A 7,647-nucleotide genomic window follows, 5' to 3' on the forward strand; every position below is an offset into this window, starting at 1 on the left:
GCTTTTCTTCTGTTTCTATTTTTTTTTTAATCCCTTACATTTTGTAGTTGTTGCTGTTACCTTCCAATTTGCTGTTTCAGTCAGCTGCTACCAGACTGTGTCCTTCAGCAGTGCTGTTCATGCAGACCAACCCTGAGAGCTAAAATCAGCACAACTGAGGCAGGTTTGCACTGATTATGGGTTGGACTCAGGTCTCCAGCAGTAGCTGAGGAGGGAAAGATGCATGGAGAGAGAGAGAAGATAAAGTTTCCCTTATTTCTGTCCCCTCTTCTTTGTGTTTGCATTTACTTGTCTTACAGGAAACAGAAAATCTGGCTTAAGTAGCAACACAATGTCTTAGAATTTTCTTATTCCTGCCCCAACATGACAGTTAACATCGATTTAACAGGACCACAGTAGTCTGTCAAACTAGACTGAAAAGGAAATATTAATATAAATCTCTCTCAAAATCTAAGTGATTTATTGTACTTCATTTTAATAAAAAAACTCCAGCTCACCCTTCCATGTTTAATGTTGTCACAGTGAAATTTATACAGTTTTATTCTTCTTCTTGCTCAAAAAAAAAAAAAAAGGAAAAAAAAAGCTAAGAAAAACCAGTTAAATACATTTGTTATGATATGTTTGTAAATTATCTGTTTTACGTTTATATAATTTATAGTTCTGCACGTAACCTCCACTTGGATATACAAATTAACACATAAAATGATGCAGGTCAAATAAACTTATAATTAATTCAATCAAACAGAAAATAAAGGTAATTTCCCCTCATGCAGTTATTCTGGCAAATTTCATTAGTGATTATAAAAATAAACGACCATACAAAAATAATTTAGAAACTACAATTCACCTTAGTTTTCTGAACTTCTGTGACTGTGACTCAAGGCTTGAATGCAGCCGGGCTTGCAGCTTTCCCCTCTACAGTGTCGCAGCTGGGATATGTGGAGTTCAGGACAGCTTTTTCCCAAAGCAATGGCTGGTAGTGGCATCATGACACACAGCCTCTGCTTATTTACTAATTATTTTCATGAAGTGCCTGTTCCATGGCCCCACAAAAGAAGAAGTAAAATCAGTTCAGTCCCTGAGACTATTGTTTCACACTGCCCGACTGAGCTTTCAGCAAGGCCCTCGTCTATCTGTGGAATATGATCTTCATAACAAAACACACTAATTCGTTTTGTTTGAAGACAGAACATTTATCTGTTCTCATCTTATCTATGAGTATAGTGATTCATTAATTCTTATCTCTTCTCAACATATTTACAGTGGTAAAAGTAAGATTAAATTTGGGCTCAGAGAACATTCCCCTAATGCATCTGCAGTCAGTGCTACAGCAATGGTGATAATAAGAAACATATAAACCACATGGCGCATTTCTAGTATAAATACCAAACAAATGCTCATTTAAATGAGAATTTCAGAAACAGAAATATGAATTTAAAAACAAAAATTTCATTTAACTGGAGCTGCTTGGAAAATATTTGGTAAGACTCCTCAAGAGGCATTTCATGGATCTGAAAAATGTTTTTGACCTAAATCAGAACATTTTTTTTTAAATAGAAATCTTCCCACAACAACCAAAGTTGAACAAAATATCTTGTTTCAATAATTTAGATTGTCATTTTTTTACATTTCTTATTCAAAAATGACAGAAATAATCTTAACTGAAATATAAAAATAAAATTAATATAATGAAAATATAAACATTTTCCTGTTTTATATATAGGGACACTGGAAATCTCTTGCACTGAATATTGATTTTGTTGAAATTGAGTTTTAGATGAAATATTTCACTAAACAATTTGTTTAATTTTCAACTTGGCAATAGTCAGATTTAGATGTGCTAAAAATTAAAGTTCTTGATTTGGGGGAGAGAATACTTAGTAAGATATGTTCGGATATACTTGAATTTGAATTACTGAATGAAGTTTTGGGTCTGTGCTCTCAGGTGGATAGGTTTACAGTAATGGCCTTTCTTGCTTTAAAATAATTTTTTCATTTAAAATCATCTGGTATTTTCTGTTCTGAATTGCATAAAATAGAAGACTCCAGCTCTAAATCCTTGAATAAAAACCTGAAAGTACTTAGAAGTTTTTTATTTATTCTCAGTGGAAGCAATGGGGAAATAAGAATTTCTAGGAAAATTCAGGAAGATGTTGAAAGAGGTTAAACACACTGGAAAAATCTGATCCTGAAGACTATCAAAGGATTATCCATAAGGACGATACACAGAGGTGTAGAGTGGCTTCCAAGCACACGTTTGGTGCACCGATGCATTGGGCTACATGTGTTGAAATCATCACATCTTAAACATCCTGCATAAATGTTCACCTTGTTCCTACAGAGTCACTTTGCTGTTTTTACCTGGACATGTTTTTTTGCCCTGTTACTCTTTCCTGAAGCTTCAGACTTTTGAAGATTTCAAGGTTACTGTTCTTCTCTTTAGTGTGGTAGCTGAGGCAGACACACCTGGGTTTAGAGAGTTTTAAACACTGTAGCCCCTTGATTTGGACAGTAGAGAGAGCAAATGCATAATGTTCAGCCACAAAAGAGGAAAGGGAAGTTCCCTTCCAGTTTTCTCACCATCTGCAGACTTCTTAAGTATAATTCAGGTTTCTGGAGATGTAATGTCACCCTCCTGAATATTTTCTTCCAACTCTTCAAGTTTCATCGTGAACTAACTGAGCTTTCACTCACCTTCAATGAGAATGAATCTTCTTTTTTCCTTTTTGTGGCATGAAACTATCTTACCCTGTGTGTCTCCTGGCATTTATTTTTTTTTTAATTTTTTTTTCTTCTCTTCCCCCTCCTCTGGGTTGCTGTATGGGGATCTTCAAAATCCCAAATCCCAGTCCCTGCAGACAAATTTGCCTTTTGTAGTGAGGCACGCTATGGTCCTGAATGCTCCCCCCTGTGTGATTGTATCAAAGTTTGATAATTTTCTACCATTCCTAGTCTGGGAATTATATGGCACAGTCCTGCCCTCATATCCTGGACCCCAATTGCACAGGAATTCTATGAATGCTCAAAATAAAGCAAAATCAGAAATTCACATAATCAGAATTCACAGTTAAGTCATAGACTTCTTAAACTGTCATGTCACCCTTATTCCTCAGGGAGCAGTGGATGGGAGTGTTTGTCTTGGACTTTATCACAGAGAAAATTAGGGAGGGGGGGGAGGGACGGGACAGTTACCAAAAAAAAAAAAAGGCATAAAAACTTCTTTAGGAGCATGATTTTTTTTTTCCTGTAAATAATCATCGTTGTAACAGAGCCCCTCAAATAAAATTCTTTTCTTTAGCCTTCCTGAAGCATGGGGAACACTGAGAAAGTCTTCTTCAGGGCTCATAACGTACAAAGTGGGAGATTATTCACGATTACTGTCACATAGGAAAGGCTACATTTAATACTCCTTCTGAGACTGTCTCCTTGTTGTCTTAACAAAGCAAGGTAGAAAGTGTGCCTCTTTTTTTTTTTTTTTATTTTCCCTGTTCCATTTACACTCTGAGATACATAGGAATGTTTAAAAACTGGATATCAGGAAAAGGGCGAAGGGCATATTATAAAGAATTTTTAAAAATTGCTAGAAAAATGCAGTAATTTCATTTTGTTCTAGAGGCATATTCCTACTCTTTCTTGTTCTTTTCCTGATCTGGAGGACAGCCAGGTATAGCAGATGACACATACAAAACAAGCTGACAGCAACTCTGCAGTTCTGTGCTGGTTTTAGAGTCTCAAATTCAAACAGGTGTAGATGTGAAAACACACAGACAACCATCGTTGGCTGTGTTGACACATTGTAAGTGTCACAATAGAGTAAATAAAAATTATAAAGTAGCCTTTTCTATTGCTATGTCTCCGAGAGGCTGGTAGTAAAACATAGCTGGATTTTCTAAAGAGTGTGGGTGACAATGTGAATCATACCCAAATGTGTGAAATAGGCATGCTCTCTTTTGGCCAAGGAGCAGAGAATAAAAATAGGGGAGTGATTTGTACCTGTGTGTAAGGTTCTGTAATCAATAGAGAAATCCTCTAGCCAGAATTGGTTTTCACAATCAAAAGATTTCTGAAAAGTTGGAGAGGGGAGAAAACAGGGGAAGGGGAAAGATCATGAAAAGAATAACAAACCAAAAACAAACAAACAAAAAAAAAAACTAAAACACCCGGCAACAGAAAATGAAATCAGACAAATTCAAAATACAAAGAAAACAGGTTTTAACCATCATGGTGATCCAGCAGGGAAATGTCCTCCTGAAGGCAGCCATGTGAGGTCCGTCTTTTACGTCCTTCATGGAAGGCAGCCTGTCTTTTTGGTAGGGACACAGCAGCCCCACAGAAGCTGTGCCTGAGCCGAGCACAAACTGATGGGTTCATCAGGAAAGCAAATGAGTGAAGTTTGCAGGCTGAGCAGGGTCCCTGACCTAAGCTTCCTTGTACTTCTACATTTAAAAGCCAATAGAGACCACCACATCCAACAGGAAAAATAAATAAATGAATAAATAAATCATAACTGGTTTTGGCTGTCAATCATTTTTCACAGAGGGTAGATTTCCCTGAACAGAAATCTCAGCCCCTCCTAGTTTCATTCCAGAGTTTTCTTGCTCTGGCAGGATCACATTTTTCTTACTTTGAGTGTTTTTTTGACACTTAGACCAATATATCTTGGTTAATACAGGCAGAGAACACTCTTTGGATCTTATGGCAGGAAAAAAAAATAGTTCTTTTGATTCATGGGAACAAAGTAGGAAAGTTGCTCTTGCAAAACTAAGGACCAGAGACTGCCACAGTGTATTTTTCAAGTGCATTTTTCAGGTTAGCTGGTGCTGAATAGTAATGACAAAATGTTCAACAAACCAAAAATCTTCCATCTGTTCACTAAAAAATAGGATTCCATGTAGCAAGGCAGATAACAGGAAGACTAGAGGTATTCTCCTCCTCAAGATATTTCAGCCCTAGCATCTCAACTTGCCCGTTTAAGCAGTATTAAAAATCATTAACACCGGTCTTCAAAACCACCTGCACTGAGCCTGAGCCTGGGCTGGGTGGAGGTGAGCAGGGAAGGCTGGGCAGGGCTGCTCCCAGGACCAGGACTACTGACGTGGCTAGCTTTCCTCAGCTGACAGCCCTGTGTCCCCGCGGGGATTTCAGCACAGTAGGCAATACTGCTGCAAGGCATTTTCAGTCTCTGGAGGTGAGGGGAGTTTTACTCTCAAGCTGTTTTACAGCTCAAACTGTTTGGGGAGGACAGGCTGCTCGGGCTCTGCTCGGCTGCTCTCCCCCACCTCTCTGTGCTTGCTCAGGTGGGATGCTCTGCAGAAGACTGGAGTACAACAGGGAGAAAACGGGCTGTTTGCACAGCAGTACTGCCTCATCGCTGTGCTGCAAATAACACTTACTATGGCTGTGAAAAATTCCCAGCGGTGAACTAACCTGGGACTTCTTTAAAGAAAATTTGGGGAAAATGGACCTTTCTGAGATGCCTGTCACCTTCAGAGCTGTATGCTCCTGACATTTCAGAGCAGAGGATCAGCATTAGCTATCCTTGTGCAGAGCATGCAGAAATATCTAGCCTTGAGCTGTTTGCACTGCTGGGTTATTTTACTAGGCTAATGTTTCACAAGCCTGGAGTGAGTAAAATCAGTAGTTTTCTATGGAGTACATTGTCTTTGGAGCACGTTGTCCTCCAGAGGGAGAAGGGCAGAGGAGTGCAGTCCCTGGCCCTGTGACGTGACAATGACAGCCCATTTCAAAGTAATGTTGATGAAGTTTACATTCTCTGAGCAATGCAGGAGAGCACTGCTTCCTAATGTCACTCTTGCATAAATCATTACAAATATACATATTCTTTGCATTGTCAGGTTATTAGTACTGTACATCTGATTAGAAAGTTACGTCATAGAAATAAACCAAAGGGAAAGACACTTTCCTGGTCTGATTTCCACCCTTCTGACTGTGGTTCTACTACACTGGTAGTAGCTTTGAGCATGCATGCAAGCACACAGCCAGCACGCTGTGCGCTGTGATGCCCTTTTACAACCTCCCTTGCCTCTAGCCTGGATCCCATCTCATCCAAATTCCCAGCCAAGACAGTTCCAATTTATACTCATTTCCAACCATTTCAGACTGACACTTTTAATTCATTTCACTGTGGTTACCAAGGGCTCAGCAGGGAGATAAAGAAAAGAGGAAGAAAAAGGATGGATACTGCTATCTGCGGAATGCCGAGCTCCTACGAGCACTTTGAGCTGTCTAACCCCAACATGTACTAATGGCATTTCTTGATTTACAGGTATATTGATTTCCTTTTTCACAGAAACAGAAAGAAAATGTAAGACTGAAGATCTGTCTTTTGCAGTATTTAAGATTCAGAAAACAAGGCTTTTCGAGATATATGCAAATGTTAAAATAAAATGATTATTTTTAGGTAATGATTTTCAAGATAAAATTATAACTGTCCCAAACAAGCAACCTCCTCCTTCTGACAGACTGTTTTTCCTCGGGTAGGGACACCAAACCTCTCCTGAGTTATTTCCACCCCAGTGTTGGGCCCATGAAATCCTCTGCCTAGGTAGGACATCACTCTATCGTCCTCCAGCAGAGCACAAAGGCAGCAGAGTTTATCTCACAGTGGTTCTGGCAGGTAGAAAAAGCTGGTTCTGAATCACCACTTTTTATGATTATTTTTATTATTATTGTGAACTTAGAAAGGACTATTTAAAATAAAACAAAACAAAACAAAATAAAATTAAAATAAAATTAAATTAAATTAAAATAAAATAAAATAAATAAAGTAAAAAGAAAGAAGGAAAAATAAGGTGAAAATTCCGTTCATCTCTGAACTGAAAATAAATGTAGATTTCACAAAATACAAGTCTCTGGAACATGATTCTGTGATGCTGCCAATTATTGGTTTGCATTGTGAACCACTCAGAAAAATTTCCTGAAATGCCACATGCAGACACAATCAGAATTTTAGGTCATATAAATGAATTACTCTCAATGCAAGGACACTTTCTTTTTAACTCGCAAAACATAATATATTTTTCAGCAGAATATAGTTTAAGCAGCGTATTTTCCTCTAACATCTGCACAGAGGTGTCTCTTCAGGGATAAGATCTTGTTTATAAATGGGGCAGGCATTCTTAGCAGAGAGGAACAAAGAAAAGCGTTTTTATTAGCAGCAGGAACCACATGAACAGCTTTGACCTCAATTTAGGATTTAGCTTATCATTTCACACAGAGGCTTGCATCAAGAATTTGACACTGGTGCCCTTTTCTAATTTGTAAAGCAAACTAAAAGGGAAATAATGGAGTATGGATAAGTGCCATTCATGAACCACTGAGCAGGCTCTATTCCACTCTGCCCAAATTACTCCACAATCAGTCAGAAATCTCACGACAGACTAGGTTGTCTTTTTGTTGATTCCTCTAAAAAAAAAAAAAAAAAAAGAAGGCAAATTAAACAGCCTGGCCTGTCTGTGATCAGAAGTACTGTGGAATCAGCATTCTTGGTATTCATTGCTGCATCCAAGCAGCAAAGGGCTGCCTGGTGAGGGGGGATGCTCACCCGTGAGCATCAGAGCTGCAGCGTGTGATGGAGGAGTAACCTCAGGTTAGGTCTTAAGCTCAGCAAAGCTCTGGCAGCTTTGC

The sequence above is a fragment of the Anser cygnoides genome, chromosome 4, assembly GCF_040182565.1.
Source record: "Anser cygnoides isolate HZ-2024a breed goose chromosome 4, Taihu_goose_T2T_genome, whole genome shotgun sequence".
Lineage (NCBI taxonomy): Eukaryota > Metazoa > Chordata > Aves > Anseriformes > Anatidae > Anser > Anser cygnoides.